Here is a 15,967-nt window from a genome sequence, read left to right on the forward strand (position 1 = left end):
GACCTCACACTCATGTTTCAAACATGTTTAACACAATTGCGCTACAATTTAACGCTGGTTCCTAACTAGGAACCTACACTTTCTCTTTAACACTGTGCATAAACACTGGTCGGGTTATTGTATAATTCATAGCTCACGATATAATTAATGTAACATCAAGTGTTAAACACATCCACTTATTCACAATCGAATATCATGTCTACACTTTAACATCTCATAACATCACATCAACCATCTCATAACATTCCCAATGATATTCATAAGGTACAACATACACATGTTCATGAAATTTAACCATAATATTCTCAAACTCCAACACTTAGTAATTTTTGGAATCATACTATAACACTCTACAATATTATTTACATAAATTATTAATATAAATAACTACCTCTATATATATAAACTAGCATACATCATATTAAATCACAAATTTCAAAGTAAGCTTTCAATGAACAAATTCTAAATAATTATATGAACACTTTGGTCAGTTTCAATTATGATATTAATTTTCTAAATTATATATAAAAACCTAAACAGCAAGAAAAAGAGAAAATACAAAATCAATATCTCTCTCTAAATTTCTCCTTACTTTATTTCATCAATTCATATTAATTAGAAAAAGTACTCAATTTATAGGGTTCACGCTCAACACAATAGCATATCAATTTCTCAACAATTGGTCTGTCAAACATATATAATTCACTGTAATAATTATAAGGATAAAATGAAATTACAAAAACACCCAAAAACTCATTCCAATTGATATCTCTAAGGATCCCTACACATGTTCTCACTAGTTCCCAATTGTGAATAACTCATCCCTTACCTCTAAGTGGACTCACGTGTCTTTCAATAGTGATAGCGGCATCTCTAGCGGTTCCCTAAGATTCCTCCAGTTTTTCCTCCGACTATTCCGATAGAATTCCTAAACGTTAGAGAGATGGAGAAGAGATTGAAGCCTCCACTTATACTGTCTTCATGCGATTCCTTTTTCTCCCTCCACGAATATTATCTTGCAAATCCCAATGGTAAAAGTGTGAGCAATTGAATTTTGAACAACATATAAAAAATTTATGAAAAGCCAACGGTTAACGAAACCGGTATCATAGTTTTATCGAGACAGCTCTGGGTTTCTGCGGGAAAAGAAAATGCTACAATGCGAGTGTATTTCTATTATCTCAGACATGATATCGAAATTCCCAACGGTAGGAATTCTCGGAATTGGGTTGTAAACGTGGTGCTCAAATTTCACAACGATCCAACGGTGAACGAGTCCGAGATCGTTGTTTTTCTGAGATAGGTTTGGTGGGCTGTAGGAAAAAGAAAGGGTTTTGAGTGGAGAAAAGAGAAAAACGAAAATGAGGGGAAAAAAATGCACCTGACTTAACATAGCTATTTATACCTAGGGTACTCAGCCTATTATTTTTTCTTTATTTATTTATTTATTTTACTAAAAAGCTTTTTAAATTTATTTGTTAAAAAAATGGGATGTTACACTAAGTGTGTAGTGGACATGGGAAATGGTAACCTAGAAATGAGTGTCGATGATCAAAAGGTTACCTTCAATCTATTAGACGCAATTAAGCATCCAAATGACCACAGAGCTTGTTTTAAGATGGAGGCAGTTGAACATGAGGTAGTCATGGTAGCTCAAGCTGGCATCACAATCCCCATTAGAGAAAGCTCTGACTAATGCTGTGGAGTGCCTTACAAAGGAAGAAGAAAAAGAATTGAAGAAATGTTTGGAAGAGCTGGATGGGTTGAAAGGAAGCGGTTCATAAAAAGTTTTATTTGAAGAATTGAAGAAGGACCCTCCCATAGAGAAAGCTAAGATGGACCTGAAGATCTTGCCGGAGCATTTGAATTGTGTGTTCTTAGAAGATAATGAGGCAAGACCAGTAGTGATTAGCAACTCGTTAACTCATGAGGAGGAATCTCAGTTGGTGAAAGTCTTGAAAAAGCATAGGGCAGCGATTGGATGGCACATAATAGACCTTAAGGGAATTAGCCCTTTCGACTGCATGCACAAAATCAATATGGAAGCTGAGTACAAACCTGTGAGACAGTAGCAGCGAAGACTTAATCCTTTTATGAAGGAAGAAGTGCGCAAAAAAGTGCTCAAGTTGAACGACTAGCTGAATGACAGTGATAAGAAATGAAAAGAATGATTTGATTCCCACAAGAACAGTCACAGGGTGGTGCATGTGCATCGACTATAGGAAGCTGAATGATGCAACAAGGAAATATCATTTTCCTCTTCCTTTCATGGACCAGATGCTTGAACGACTAGCTGGTCAATCACTCTATTGTTTTTTGGATGGCTACTCTGGATATAATCAAATTGTTGTGGACCCAAATAATCAAGAGAAGACCGCATTGACTTGCCCTTTCGGCGTGTTTGCTTACAGAAGAATGTCCTTTGGGCTTTGCAATGCTCCCATTACTTTTCAAAGATGCATGATGGCAATATTTGCCGACATGGTAGAGAAGTGTATTGAAGTGTTTATGGATGACTTCTTAGTGTTCGGCTCATCATTTGATTGTTGTCTAGCCAATTTGGAGCTGGTGTTGCAACGCTGTGAAGAGACCAATCTGGTGCTCAACTGGGAAAAATGTCATTTCATGGTCCAAGAGGGGATCATTTTGGGCCACAAAATTTATTTTAGGGGAATCGAGGTGGATAAAGCAAAAATTGATGTTATTGAAAAGCTGCCTCCACCATGTGGAAGCAATGCCTTCAAAGGTTATTTTGATGATGCCAAAGAATTCAAGAATCAAGAGAAAGATTCAAGAGAAGTTTCAAGTTTTCAAGAATCAAGAATCAAGAATAATCAAGAACAAGATTCAAGACTCAAGATTCAAGAATCAAGAGAAGACTTAATCAAGATAAGTATGAAAAGGATTTTTCAAAAACTGAGTAGCACATGGATTTTTCTCAAAACATGTTTACCAAAGAGTTTTTACTCTCTGGTAATCGATTACCAGATTGTTGTAATCGATTACCAGTAGCAAAATGGATTTGAAAAAGTTTTCAAATGAATTTACAATGTTCCAATTGATTTCAAAAAAGTTGTAATCGATTACGATGTTTTGGTAATCGATTACCAGTGCCTTTGAACGTTGAAATTCAAATTCAAATGTGAAGAGTCACACCCTTTCACTAAAAGCTTTGTGTAATCGATTACACTGATTTGGTAATCGATTACCAGTGGTTGTTTCTGAATAAATCAAAAGATGTAACTCTTCAAATGGTTTTTGACTTTTTCAAATTGGTTTTAAGTTTTTCTAAAAGTTATAACTCTTCAAAATGGTTCTCTTGACCAGACATGAAGAGTCTATAAAAGCAAGGCTTTGTTTTGTATTTTCAATCAATCTTTCTAAGCAATCTTTCTATCAATTCATCTCAATCATTTCTTTCAATCATCTTTCAATATTTTCTTTCATCTCTATCAACAGTTGTTCTATTTCATCTTCTCTTCATCTTTCTAAAAGTTTTTTATCAAAGCTTTCTCTTCCAAGAAAAGTTCTTTGTTCAAAAACTTGTGTTATTCATCTTTTTCATTCTCTTCTCCCTTTGCCAAAAAGAATTCGCCAAGGACTAACCGCCTGAATTCTTTTTGTGTCTCTCTTCTCCCTTTTCCAAAAGAACGAAGGACTAACCACCTGAATTCTTTTGTGTCTCCCTTCTCCCTTGTCAAAGAATTCAAAACGACACAGTATGAGAATTCTTTTGATTCTTCCCATTCCCTTATACAAAAGTGTTCAAAGGACTAACCGCCTGAGAATTCTTTTGTATCCCCATTCACAAAGTATCAAAGGTTTAACAGCCTAAGATCTTTGTCTTAACACATTGGAGGGTACATCCTTTGTGGTACAAGCAGAGGGTACATCTACTTGGGTTGTTGACTGAGAACAAGAGAGGGTACATCTCTTGTGGATCAGTTCTAGTGGAGGGTACATCCACTAGGTTCAAAGAGAACAAGGGAGGGTACATCCCTTGTGGATCTTTGCTTGTAAATGGATTTTTACAAGGTTGAAAGAAATCTCAAGGACCGCAGGTTGCTTGGGGACTGGATGTAGGCCCGGGTTGTTGCTGAACCAGTATAAAAACTCTTGTGTGTTTGTTTTCTTCTTACCTACTCTTTTACTTTCCGCTGTGCATTTAATTTCCACTTTTACTTTCTGTTAAGTTTCTCTTCTACTCCTCATTCTCTTAACAATTTAGTAAAATCCTTAGAAGAGTAATTTTTTAATTAGTAAAGGTTTAAGAATAATTAATTCAACCCCCCCTTCTTAATTATTCTGAGGCCACTCGTTCCAACACACCAGTTAATGTTAAGGGAGTAAGGAGCTTTCTGGGACATGTCGTATTCTATAGGCGGTTTATTAAATACTTTTAGAAGATTGCCAAGCCGCTGAGTAATTTGTTTAATAAGGACACTGTGTTCTTATTTGATGAAGAGTGTTTAAAGGCTTTCAACACTTTAAAGACCAGCCTAGTATCCAGTCCCGTAATTACAACACCGGATCGGAGCCAGGAGTTTGAGCTCATGTGTGACGCAAGTGAATGTGCCGTTGGTGCTATGTTGGGCTAGAGGAAAGGCAGGGTTTTTCATGCCATCTACTATGTGAGAAAGGTCTTAAACAACGCTCAGCTAAATTATGCCACCACAGAGAAAGAGATGCTTGCAATTGTCTATGCCTTGGAAAAATTTAGATCATACCTGGTGGGATCCAAGGTCATTGTGTACACTGATCATGCAACTATCAAATATTTGTTAACAAAGGCTGATTCTAAGCCCAAGCTAATCAGATGGATCCTGTTGCTACAAGAGTTTTGCCATATCCTAATTTCCTCCAGGGACCATTGTTTGTCAGCATGCGACCTTCATTTGACCACTTCAAAATGTTTAACACCTATCACCGTGGAATCCGTAAAGTCCTGGGATGTTTCAGAGAGAAACCAGCCAAAAACATGAAAATGGGAGTGTATTTAGCAAATTGGGGGGTGTGTAAATAGACTGTTACACCCTAATCTCATCTGGGGACCGTTGTTGATTGCTTTGGAAGGCTTAACACCCATCGCCATGGAATCCGTAAAGTTCTGTGAGGTTTCGAAAGGAAAATAGCCAAAAACACAAAAATGGGGGGTGAACTTATCAAGATGGGGGTGTAAATAGTAATTTTCAAATCTGGGCCCATCTAGAGGATTCTGGACCTTTTCTTGCTTCCTGGCTAAGCAATTAGCTCGCCGGGGCGAGCTGGGCGGCAGCCCTCTCTCTTTTTTTGAAAATGGGCCTCCGGGGTTTCCGTAATGCTTTTGTAAAATTCCTGTAACCCTGGGTAAGGCTTTTCCACTTAAGATTGGTGAGACCAAGGACAAAAAAAAAAAGAAGATCAAGTCCGATAGACTTCCGTAATGCTTCCCGAGGAAGCCACCTACTCGCTTGAGCGAGCTGGGCGGCAACCTCCTCCCCATTTTCCCTATAAATAGGGGAAGGGGGCTGTTCCCAAAAGGTCCTGACCCCTACCCTATGCATTTCAGGGATTTTGAGTGAAAGAACACATTTCCATGAAGAAAATGCAAGTTAAGGTTCCTCCATAGCGCTTCCGAGACGTTTCCATGGGTGATTCCGTGAAGATTTTCTGTCGTTTTTCACCGTTCTTCGTGCGTTCTTCGGTCTTCAACTGGTAAGTTTTCGAATCCGAGACTTTCAATTCATTTCTTATTTTGTTGGCTTTCATCTTCATTTCATTTTTAACCGTTTATTTATGTCGTTATCTCACCTAATAATTGATAAAATGAATTTCAACCGCTCATTTGCGTTGTAATCTTATTTAATCATTGTTAAAGCAAAATCTAACCGATCGTTCACACTGTAACCTCGGTTAAACCAAAAAAGCAAAATAATAATAAAATAATAAAAATATCTTGAAAAAAATAATAATAAAATAATCAAAAAAATCAATCAGATGTTTTTTTCTTTGAAAATTTCCTTGAATGAGTTGACTGATAACCAAGGTAAAACTAAGGCTAAAATCAACTCACAAAGCAAGCTTTGTCCACAAAAATCACTTGAAACCGTTTTAAGGTCCAATGCCTTAAAACGATCCCCTTTGCCTTTATCGGTTAACATGGACCATTCAAAAGCATAAAATAAACACATAACTTTACCGCTTTTGCAAGAACTACGTAGGTCTGAGTTCCTCGTCACAAATCGAGGATACATAGGAGCAAAAGCCCCGCTTTTGTCGACCATCCCTTTAAAAAAAACAAGAGATCGTTAATGGTCCAATGTCTTAACATTTCTCTCCTTTCAAAAGAATCAAAAGATTGTTTAATGGTCCAACGCCTTAAACAACTTTTGTTCGATTAAAATCAATCTTGAAAAAAAGATAAAAACAACTTAACCAACGTTTAGTTCTGAAAGAACTACGTAGGTCTGATTTCCTCATCACCATTGAGGAATACGTAGGAGCGAGGAAAACACACCCTTGTCGACCACAAAAAGATAAAAAATACAAAAAGGCCCATAAAAAGCTAAAAAACATAAAAAAGGAAAATACATAATTTTGAAGTCATGTCTTGCACACTCGATTAAAGGTTGTCGTCCCTTGTGACAGACGCTTGGGGTGTTAATACCTTCCCCGTGCGTAAAAACAACTCCCGAACCTTTCACACTTAAAGTTCGTATTCTATTTTTCTGACGTTTTCCTCGAATAAACGTTGGTGGCGACTTCGCGTGCCTTCCTCCCTTGGAAGACGCACCCGTGAGCCCCACGTCGCCCTCCCGCCGAAGGGTAGGTTGCACAAATTTGATCTAGTCATTCAAGACAAAAAGGGATTAGAAAATTTGGTGGCTGGCCACTTGTCAAGACTAGTAAATGAAGAAGTTACTTTGAAGGAACTGGAAATATGGGATGAGTTTCCAGATGAATCGCTGTTAGTGGTGAACGAGAGACCATGGTTTATTGATCTGGCCAATTTTAAGGTAGCAGGAATTCTTCCAAAGGATCTAAATTGGAAGCAAAAGAAGAAATTCTTGCATGATGCTTGCTTTTATATCTGGGATGATCCACACTTGTTTAAGATTAGAGCTGATAACCTTTTGAGAAAATGTGTTACAAAAGAGGAATCTATAAGCATATTGTGGCACTGCCATTATTCACCTTGTGAAGGTCATTATAGTGGGGACAAGACGACAACCAAGATCCTGCAATCGGGATTCTTTTGGCCTTCACTTTTCAAGGATGCCTATGAACATTCCACTCAGTGCAATCAATGTCAAAGAACGGGAAGCATCTCAAGGCGGAATGAAATGCCCTTGCAAAGTATCATTGAGGTAAAAGTTTTTGATTGCTGGGGTATCGACTTTGTAGGTCCACTTCCCCCATCTTATGGGAATGAATACATCCTTGTAGTTGTCGATTATGCATCCAAATGGGTTGAAGCAGTGGCTGCCCCAAATTCAGAGACATATAAACATGTTCCATTGACCTTATTAGTTATAATCTTGCAGTCCACTTTGAAAATAACATGTGAGTAACTTGACTCAGCCATCCAATTCATCGCTCTTAGCAGCCCCACGGCCTCACCCTCCAAGATCGACAAGCACAGTTCTTGCCATGTTTTCTGAGCTATCTAAAAGCTTTCATTGGCTCCCTTGCAACACGATATTCCCCAACGAGAATTCTAATTTGCTCTAAAAGTGGCATCAACATTGCCTTTCATAACTCCCAAGTGAAAGGGGGTCCACCTAGTACGAGGTTCAGGTGTATGAACTGGGAGCCTACTCTCAATAGCCACTTTCACTTGAGCCCACTCATTAAGGAAGTGTTTTCTGTAACACTCCATGTTTAGATGATTGGGATTATACCTTAACAAGAATTCTTATTAAAATCCTTCTATTATATTCTTTTGATAAATTATTATTATTATTATTATTATTATTATTATTATTATTATTTGTGGGTGGTGGGGTTTGTATTACCATGATTTTTCTAATTCTTGAAAAGTGATTGAAAATAATTAAAGAGATGATTAAATTCAATTTTCTAAAAAGATAATTAATAAATATATATGTGAATTATCTGTGGAAGTTTCAAAAGATAATTTGATTGAAAACAAGACTAAGTTATGTACTGGCATGTGATGTAGCTATATTAAGTGGCACAGCTGTACGTAGCTATGTTAGGTGTTGAGAAAAACTTCTTCATGTAGAAGTAAAACCAATTCTTAATGAATAAGTTAAAATAGTATAATCATTTTTTTATCTTACAACCTCTCCTACTATCCCTGTTGTGGAACTTATGGCCTACCCCTATAGCTTCCAGGATCAATAGTTGTCCCCACAAATCAACATGAGACTTTTTAGCATGTTTTATCTTCACTCATGTTTTTTCAGAAAACTTTCCATTAATACCTTTAAGTCATCATCAGTTTTACAGTTTCATACCTGTACAAACTCTAGATCCCTCTCATTCTGATATGATTCGATCGAGGTGTTACAACAAGCCTATAAAAAAATGACGAAACTCAATAAACCAAGAGGGGGGGGGTGAATTGGTTTTCAACCAAAAAAAGGTACTTTTAAAACAAAAAATTAGAGTTTACAACAAAAAAACTTTTTCTATGTGGATCGTATTTCAAAACAAATATGAATTGAATGTAATCAATACTTAATGCATCCTTCCTTACACATAATCCTTCATTAACTTCCGTTCTTTCAAAAACATAAAACTTGAATTTTCAAACCTTGAATAAAACTTGAATGACTAAAAGATATGAATTAGGAGATAAAGATACGATCTTTTATACCAGTTCGCTCTGTATTTCTAGAGAAGTTAATTCAGTTATCTAATCCACAACCTGAATTAGATTTCCACCATGCATCAATAATTCTTACAAGCAATCTACAATTCTCAGCCCGAAAAAAGAGACTAAGGCATCCAACACTAGGACCCTCTATGAATATAAGACAAAGAGAACCCCTACTCTTAGCCCAAACTAGAAAACCCTATTATAGCTTGTTGTAAGCAATTCACGCATAAACACAAGACTGTGTAAAAACCATACACATGACAAAACCAAGTACGAGAGATACAACATGACCAATCTTTCCACAAAAACCTTGCTGGATTGAGAAGTTGATCTTCTTCTACTCAAAAGAAACAACTCACTTTTAAGAAAAGATCTTTCATATCAAAAGATTAAGAAGTTGTGAGTCACTATAAAGCTCTTTTCTCTCTTTCTTTTGTTCGCCAATGAAGTATGAAATCTTGCTTATTCTAACGCTAAGAAGTAATTTTCAAGATGTATTGAGTATTCTCTAATGATCTCATGATGTATAGATGTGAACACAAGCTATTTATTTATAGAGAAAAAAGTTATAATCGCCTATAATAAATTAAATCTATAAGGTAATCAATTATTTCAATGAAGTAATCAATTATATTATCTAAGTAACTAATTAAAGTGTTCATCCAACATTTGGAAAACCACTCAAGAACAATGTAATCGATTAGATGACCTAAGTAATTGATTAAAGTGTTCTTGTTCACCTCTGAACAACTTAAACAAGAGAGAAGTAATCAATTAATCTGCCTAGTAATCGATTAAAGCAAAGACTCCTGAAAAAAAACAGTCATTGTCTCAAACAACGGTGTAATCGATTAAAGTACTACCGTAATCGATTAAACCGATACGAGACTTAACTTTTTAAGCTTCAAACAACTTGTTGTAATCGATTACAACAAATCTGCAATTCATTAAAACAAAGTTTTTGCCTCTAAAGAAATTTTTCTAACTTAGAAAATTTTCTTCACACACACTATGATGATGCACAATGCAAAACAAATATCAAATGTACTAAGATGTAACAATCAAGTTAACAACCAATACAAATGCCACTCAAGGGAGTTGGGCATGTAAAAGCCAAAACTTCTTTAAAAACTTCTTCAAGCTTTTCCTTGAGCTTCAAGCTTTAGCCTTAGGTTGTTCCATGTTGCTCATGTCTTTGCTCCCCCTATCTCTAACAGCCTACCCCTATACCTTTCCTTATAAAAAGAATGCACATGAAAAATTAATTGAGTTGTTTCCCACTTCTTTCTTGTCCAACATGTGCTTTAGCTCTTTAATCCTCTATTGTTTCAGTTGTCCCCTTACCTCAAAAAAAAAAAATTACTTGCTTTCAAGCCTTTTAAACACATGTTCAAAGAGAATCTAATGCTAGAAAATTATATCTTCTCTTTGGCTTAATTTACTCTTAGTGTTGGTAATTTTTTCTCAATCTTTCTCTTTTATTTTTTCTTATAAAATCTAAGCATTTATCTTTATTCCTAACCATTTCTATTTTTTTTCGTGGAAATGGTTTCTTGTTGAATTAATGATGATTCATTCAAGATCTTGCCAAAAAAGATATATTTCTTCCACCTATCAGTCTCTAAAAATTCTATCTTTTAGCATCTCTAAGGTAATGGAGCTTACTCTTTGATAAGAAAATATTGAGCTGCTGATTGATGATTGAAAATATGGTTTTGATATGATTTTACAAAGGAAAATAATTACTTGAGTTGTTAGGCACTTAGATAAAATTTTAGTATGATACTTAGACCTGATGTTGCCCGAGAATGAAAGTTATAGTTCTATACATGTTTACTCTTTTTTATTTATTTTACAAGATAAAGTAGTTAGACTAATATTTCTAAAAGCCTTAATAGGAACATTATAACTATTCTTGTAAAGTTATAAAATACTGATAATACTTAAGTCTTGAACGGTGAATCATTGGATATTTTTCTTATAAAATATTTTTGCATGATGGGAAGGATCGTGAGTTATACAGGGAACACTATAAGAAAAATGACCTATTCTTATGGACACCTTTTTCCTATAGACATGAATTAGTGTAGGGAAAAGTCAACAACTTGTACTACCTTTATTTGGTGTAAGTAAATTCATTAAAACTAAAAACGACTTCTTTCTACCTACAACTATTTTGTGTAGGGAAAACTCCAAAAAACTTGTGCCTATGGTCGATTAGTGTAGGTAAAACTCAAAAGGATTACTACCCACAAAAGCACAATATGGGCAAAATTCAAAAAAAAATTATACCTACAATTATTTGGTGTAGGTAAAACTCTTTTAAACAATTTGAATTTTAATACTAGTCTTTTGTTTTTTTTGGTAAATACTCAATTTCAACAAATAATCATTCAATTTTTAAGAATTATTTTTAATTTAGATTAATACTATTTTTATGGATTAATTTAATTTACCATTAACTATTTTTATGGATTAATTTAATTTACCATTAATTATTTTTATGGAATAATTTAATGTAATTCTCACAGACTCACAAGAGAGTGAGCTCTCTATTTTCACTATTCTTGGTGGTTCTCTTCTCAGTTCTCTCTATTTCGTTGTATGCTTGCTCTCATAGAGTTCTCTCTCCCTTCCTCCCACTCTCTCTCTCTCTCTCTCTCTCTTTCTCTCTCTCGTATCAAATCATAGACATTTGTTCTTATCAATCGTAGCATTCAAACTTGTTTATCTTGTTTAACATTCAAAATCATTGGATTTGAAATCATTCAGAATTGTTCCTCTCTCGCAAAGTTCCACAAAAGCCCTAGGTTTAACGCAGTGATTTTTTAGCAGAGCTAAAGAATCCCTAACCTCAAGTATCTCACTTACGTCTTCACCTCTAATTTCACCTATTAGTGTCTATGTGAGACATTTTTGAATTTCCTATGAATGTCTTTATCTTCTATTTGATTTCTCCACACTCTGTTTGTGCTTGAAGCATTGAATTGTGAAAAATTGAGAACTAGTATAATTTCTATTTGTGAATGGATGAATGAATGAATGAATCAAGTTGTTAGTGATTTGTGACTTCATCACCGAGGTTGTTACCTTGTTGTTTGTGTCACCGCAAAACTCACCTCAGAGGCTAAGGAGTTTTTTATGAGACTACATTATCAGGAAATGCAGAGGCTATTGATGAGATTGTTGACAGCTTTTCATTGCTTTTGTTTTCTTCGTGATGTCTTCTTTGAGTTGTTTCATTTTCAGTTAAATGTGGTTCCTCAACTTGGGTGGTGTTATAGGTTTGCAGAGTTTCAGGTTGACTAGAAAATTCTAGTAGAAACTGATTGTGCCTCCCAGTTGATGGATATTGAGTTTTTGTTGCACTAAAATGTTGCGGGTAAGGTTTTGGGTCATTATGGACAATCATCATCCTAGAGATATATTTCTCAATTGGGGTAATGTCAATTTTTTCCCTAAATGTTAGCCATAAGACATTAATAAAATGACATGAGAATTGATTAGAATCAGCTCAAGAAATTCTTGCTAAATGCAACTTGTTAACAAGAACCACCATATACTATGATTGACACCCATGTAAAAAAATCACAGATTGGAAATGTTAAATCTTGTAAGATGATAGGATTCCTTGATCAATCCAATTTTCTATTTTGGATTGGTACAAAACTTGTGGATCACACTATATATTTACCACTTAAGGACTTCACAAAATCAAACACCATACTATTTTAAAACACAACAAATTTTATTATGCATTTTTTCCAGTTGATCTTTCAAAATTGTGTAATGATAAATTAAACTTATTATAATCAAGTAACTATCCATTCCTAACTAAGCAATGATAGATCATTGAAAATTGATTTTTGTAATTTTAATTTGTTCAATATACTTGGTAGTCAATCTTAGGATGCACTGCTTGATAATTGGCTAGAGCATATATAGTTGATATGTACTTCGTGGGCATGAGGATCTTCTTCCTAGTCCATTGGTACTCAAAATTAACTTTAGCATGCATTGCTTTCTCTCACCTTGTGACCCAACAAAATGTTAATTATGCTTCCCTCCTTACCCACTTTCTTCATTAACTTATAGCTATGAAAACACACTTTACCTTATTCTTTTTAATACACTATATAACTGGTATGATGTACAAGAATTTGGATGCGCTATAATTATTTGTAATGCTTCCTGATATGGAAATGATTTGTCATTTGTAGATACAGTAAATTAGAGGAGCTTTTGTTTTTCAAGTTAGTCATGACATATGCATAGCTGGAAATATTGTACTTTTCAAGTGTGATTGAGTTGATATAAATAGGGGATGCAAAATTGATAATTTTAGTATGACATTAGTGAATTTCAATTATTTACAACATAGAGGGAATGATATATGTGATGACCCCTTTGTTTTTGCATCTCAAGCTAAGAAAGCATTTTATGTGGAGAATAAAAACAAAATGATTGGCTTGTTGTTGTGTGTGCTAAAATTAGAGATGTATATGATATGGGTGATGAGCAATCCAATAACATAGATCAAAGGAATAAATAACTCTTACAAGAGATAAATGAGAATGATTTGATCAAACCAGAAGTCGCTGATAGTGATGGTACCATTCAAGTTACAATACCTATAGATAAAATTTTACCACATGACAAGTGTTGACCCCCTTCCACAGTTCTTTTTTCCAAAATTTGTAATTACTCGTTTTATGCGGAAGTGAGTTAACGGGAAAGTGCACCGGGTCGTCAAGTATTTAATTAAAATGGAATGATCCGAGTATCGAACACAGGGAACTTGTTTATTTAGCAAAGTTTTGTTCAATAATCAGGCATTTTGTAAACAAAAATTAACAAATGTGAATTGAAGTAAAAGTATGATATATCCTAATTAAAAAGCAGTAAACGTGAGCAAGTAAGTGTGAAAACAGTGATCTAATAGTGTTGAGTCTTCCTACTGAACAAGTTGATGCAATTAAAGATGTTTCTCTAATTAAGGATGTTCCTGTGTTCTATGCCGAAGGCTCAAGTACTAAACCTCAATGTCTCGCAAGTTTAGACTAATTTAAACTAAACTTCATTCTCAGATCCCTCTTGTTGAACTCGGCTTAATTTAAACAGCATTATAATCACAACATACTAAAAACTAAAACCCTACACTCTATCCCTAGCAATGTAGTTATCTAGCCCTGCTCTATCAAGTTCTAAGGAAACAGTACATTTCCCAATGCTAAAGTTCCTAACAGCACACACCAATGGGTGATCAGACCAAAAGCATGCAACAATCAAGCACCAATATAAGCAATGAACACATAAAAACACACTTAATTAGATATGAAAAAGGTTTTACATCAACTGTTCAATAGAAACCCCCAACTGAGGATTTTAGCCTTCCATGGCAAGGAAGCTCCTTTTACAATAAAGAAAGGGGATCAAGAGAAATTGCTTGCTTACACGAGAGGGGGAATGTCTCCTCCACCTCTTGGCACCTCACAATCACTCAAAAGCTCCCTAATCTCTCTAAAAGTTGGAAACTTGTCTCCTTGCTCTGCTTCTTCGTTCTTTGAAGTTCACACCCAAGAGCTCTCTGTGGTGATTATTTTCTTCCCCCCCAAAAAAAAATCTCTCTCAAATCTATGCAAATCAGGCTTAAATAGGGCTAAAAAAAACTAGATGTTGCGCTTAGCGCCATTTTCGCGCTTAGCGCGAGTAAGTGAATTTGAGCTTAACGCCAATCTCACGCTAAGCGCGAAAATGAACAGATATCAAAACAAAGAAAAATTTGCTCCTTTTTTGCCTGAAATTGAAGAGAATTTAACATTAATTCCATATAAAGAGGCTTCTAATGAACAGATATCAAAACAAAGCAAAATTTATTTACAATCCTATAAAAGAACTATAAATTGGGGATTTATATACATTTTGTAAAAGTTTTCTATACAAAGTTAGTCGTATAAGACGACTAACAACAAGGATGATAGTTATATAGAGGATGATGAGAGTGATGAAGACTTGTTCTGATTTGTTTTTATTTGTTCTATTTAAACATTTGGTTATATTTTTAATATACATCTATTGAACATTTTGTCACATTTATATACTTTTATTCCTTTCTTTAGTTTTATGTTCTTATTGTTTATTATTCATGTGTTTATTTTCTGTATGTATAGGAATCGATCAAAATATAACGATGTTGTCAGTTTTCTATCAAAATTTCATTGGTTGTTTCCTCAACAGTTTGGTGAGAAAAAAGAGCTTACAAGCAGTTTAAATTTGCATTTCAGATAATTACATTCATATCACTTGTTACTACTTTATTCTTCTGCAATTTTTGGAATGATGTTTAAAAAATTCATAGTCAATAATGTAGTTATATCTAATTTTTGTTTTATTTTATTTTTTGGACTGGTTTATTCAGCATACTATGAAAAAGTGTAGGAAGTTGAATACCATTCAAAATAATGGTCAATCACAAGCAAAAGAGCAATCTACTGAAAGCTCTACTAAAGCCAACAGAAATAACAACTCTATAATTGAAGAAAATGCACAATTTGAAGGAGGTATAAAGATTATACTAACTTAATTTTTTTTATATTAAATTGTTTATAACCCAATTGTTTATTAATTGATGTAGCTCCATGTAGCTTGTAGGCCTTGGATCTTCTTCATCAATGAAGTCTTTTGCTTCTTGAAGATCAATGGCAGGAAAATGGAGAAGGAGGAAAGGTGATTGGAGACGCCACTTCAAGGAGAAGATGAGTCAAGAACAAGCTCATCACTATAGGAAGCCATGGATAAGAGCTTGAAGGTAGGAAAAGATGAGGGGAAAGAGAGGGAGAGAGAGGGGGCACAAAATTTATGCCTCAAATAAAGTTTGAACTTTGAAGTGTAATTTCTCAAATGATCAAAGTTTAAAAATTGCATGCCCAAGGCCTCAATTTATAGCCTAAGTGCCACACAAGATTGGGGGAAAATTTGAATTTCTATTCAAATTTCACTTGAATTTGAATTTGAATTTGTGGAGTCAAATTTGGAGCCAAAATTTCACTAATTATGATTAGTGAATTTCAGCTATGGTTCAACTCACTAATCCAAGATCAAGTCCAAGATTCTCCACTAAGAGTGTGCTTAGGTGTCATGAGG

Source organism: Glycine max, chromosome 20 (assembly GCF_000004515.6).
Source record: "Glycine max cultivar Williams 82 chromosome 20, Glycine_max_v4.0, whole genome shotgun sequence".
NCBI classification, from domain to species: Eukaryota; Viridiplantae; Streptophyta; class Magnoliopsida; order Fabales; family Fabaceae; genus Glycine; species Glycine max.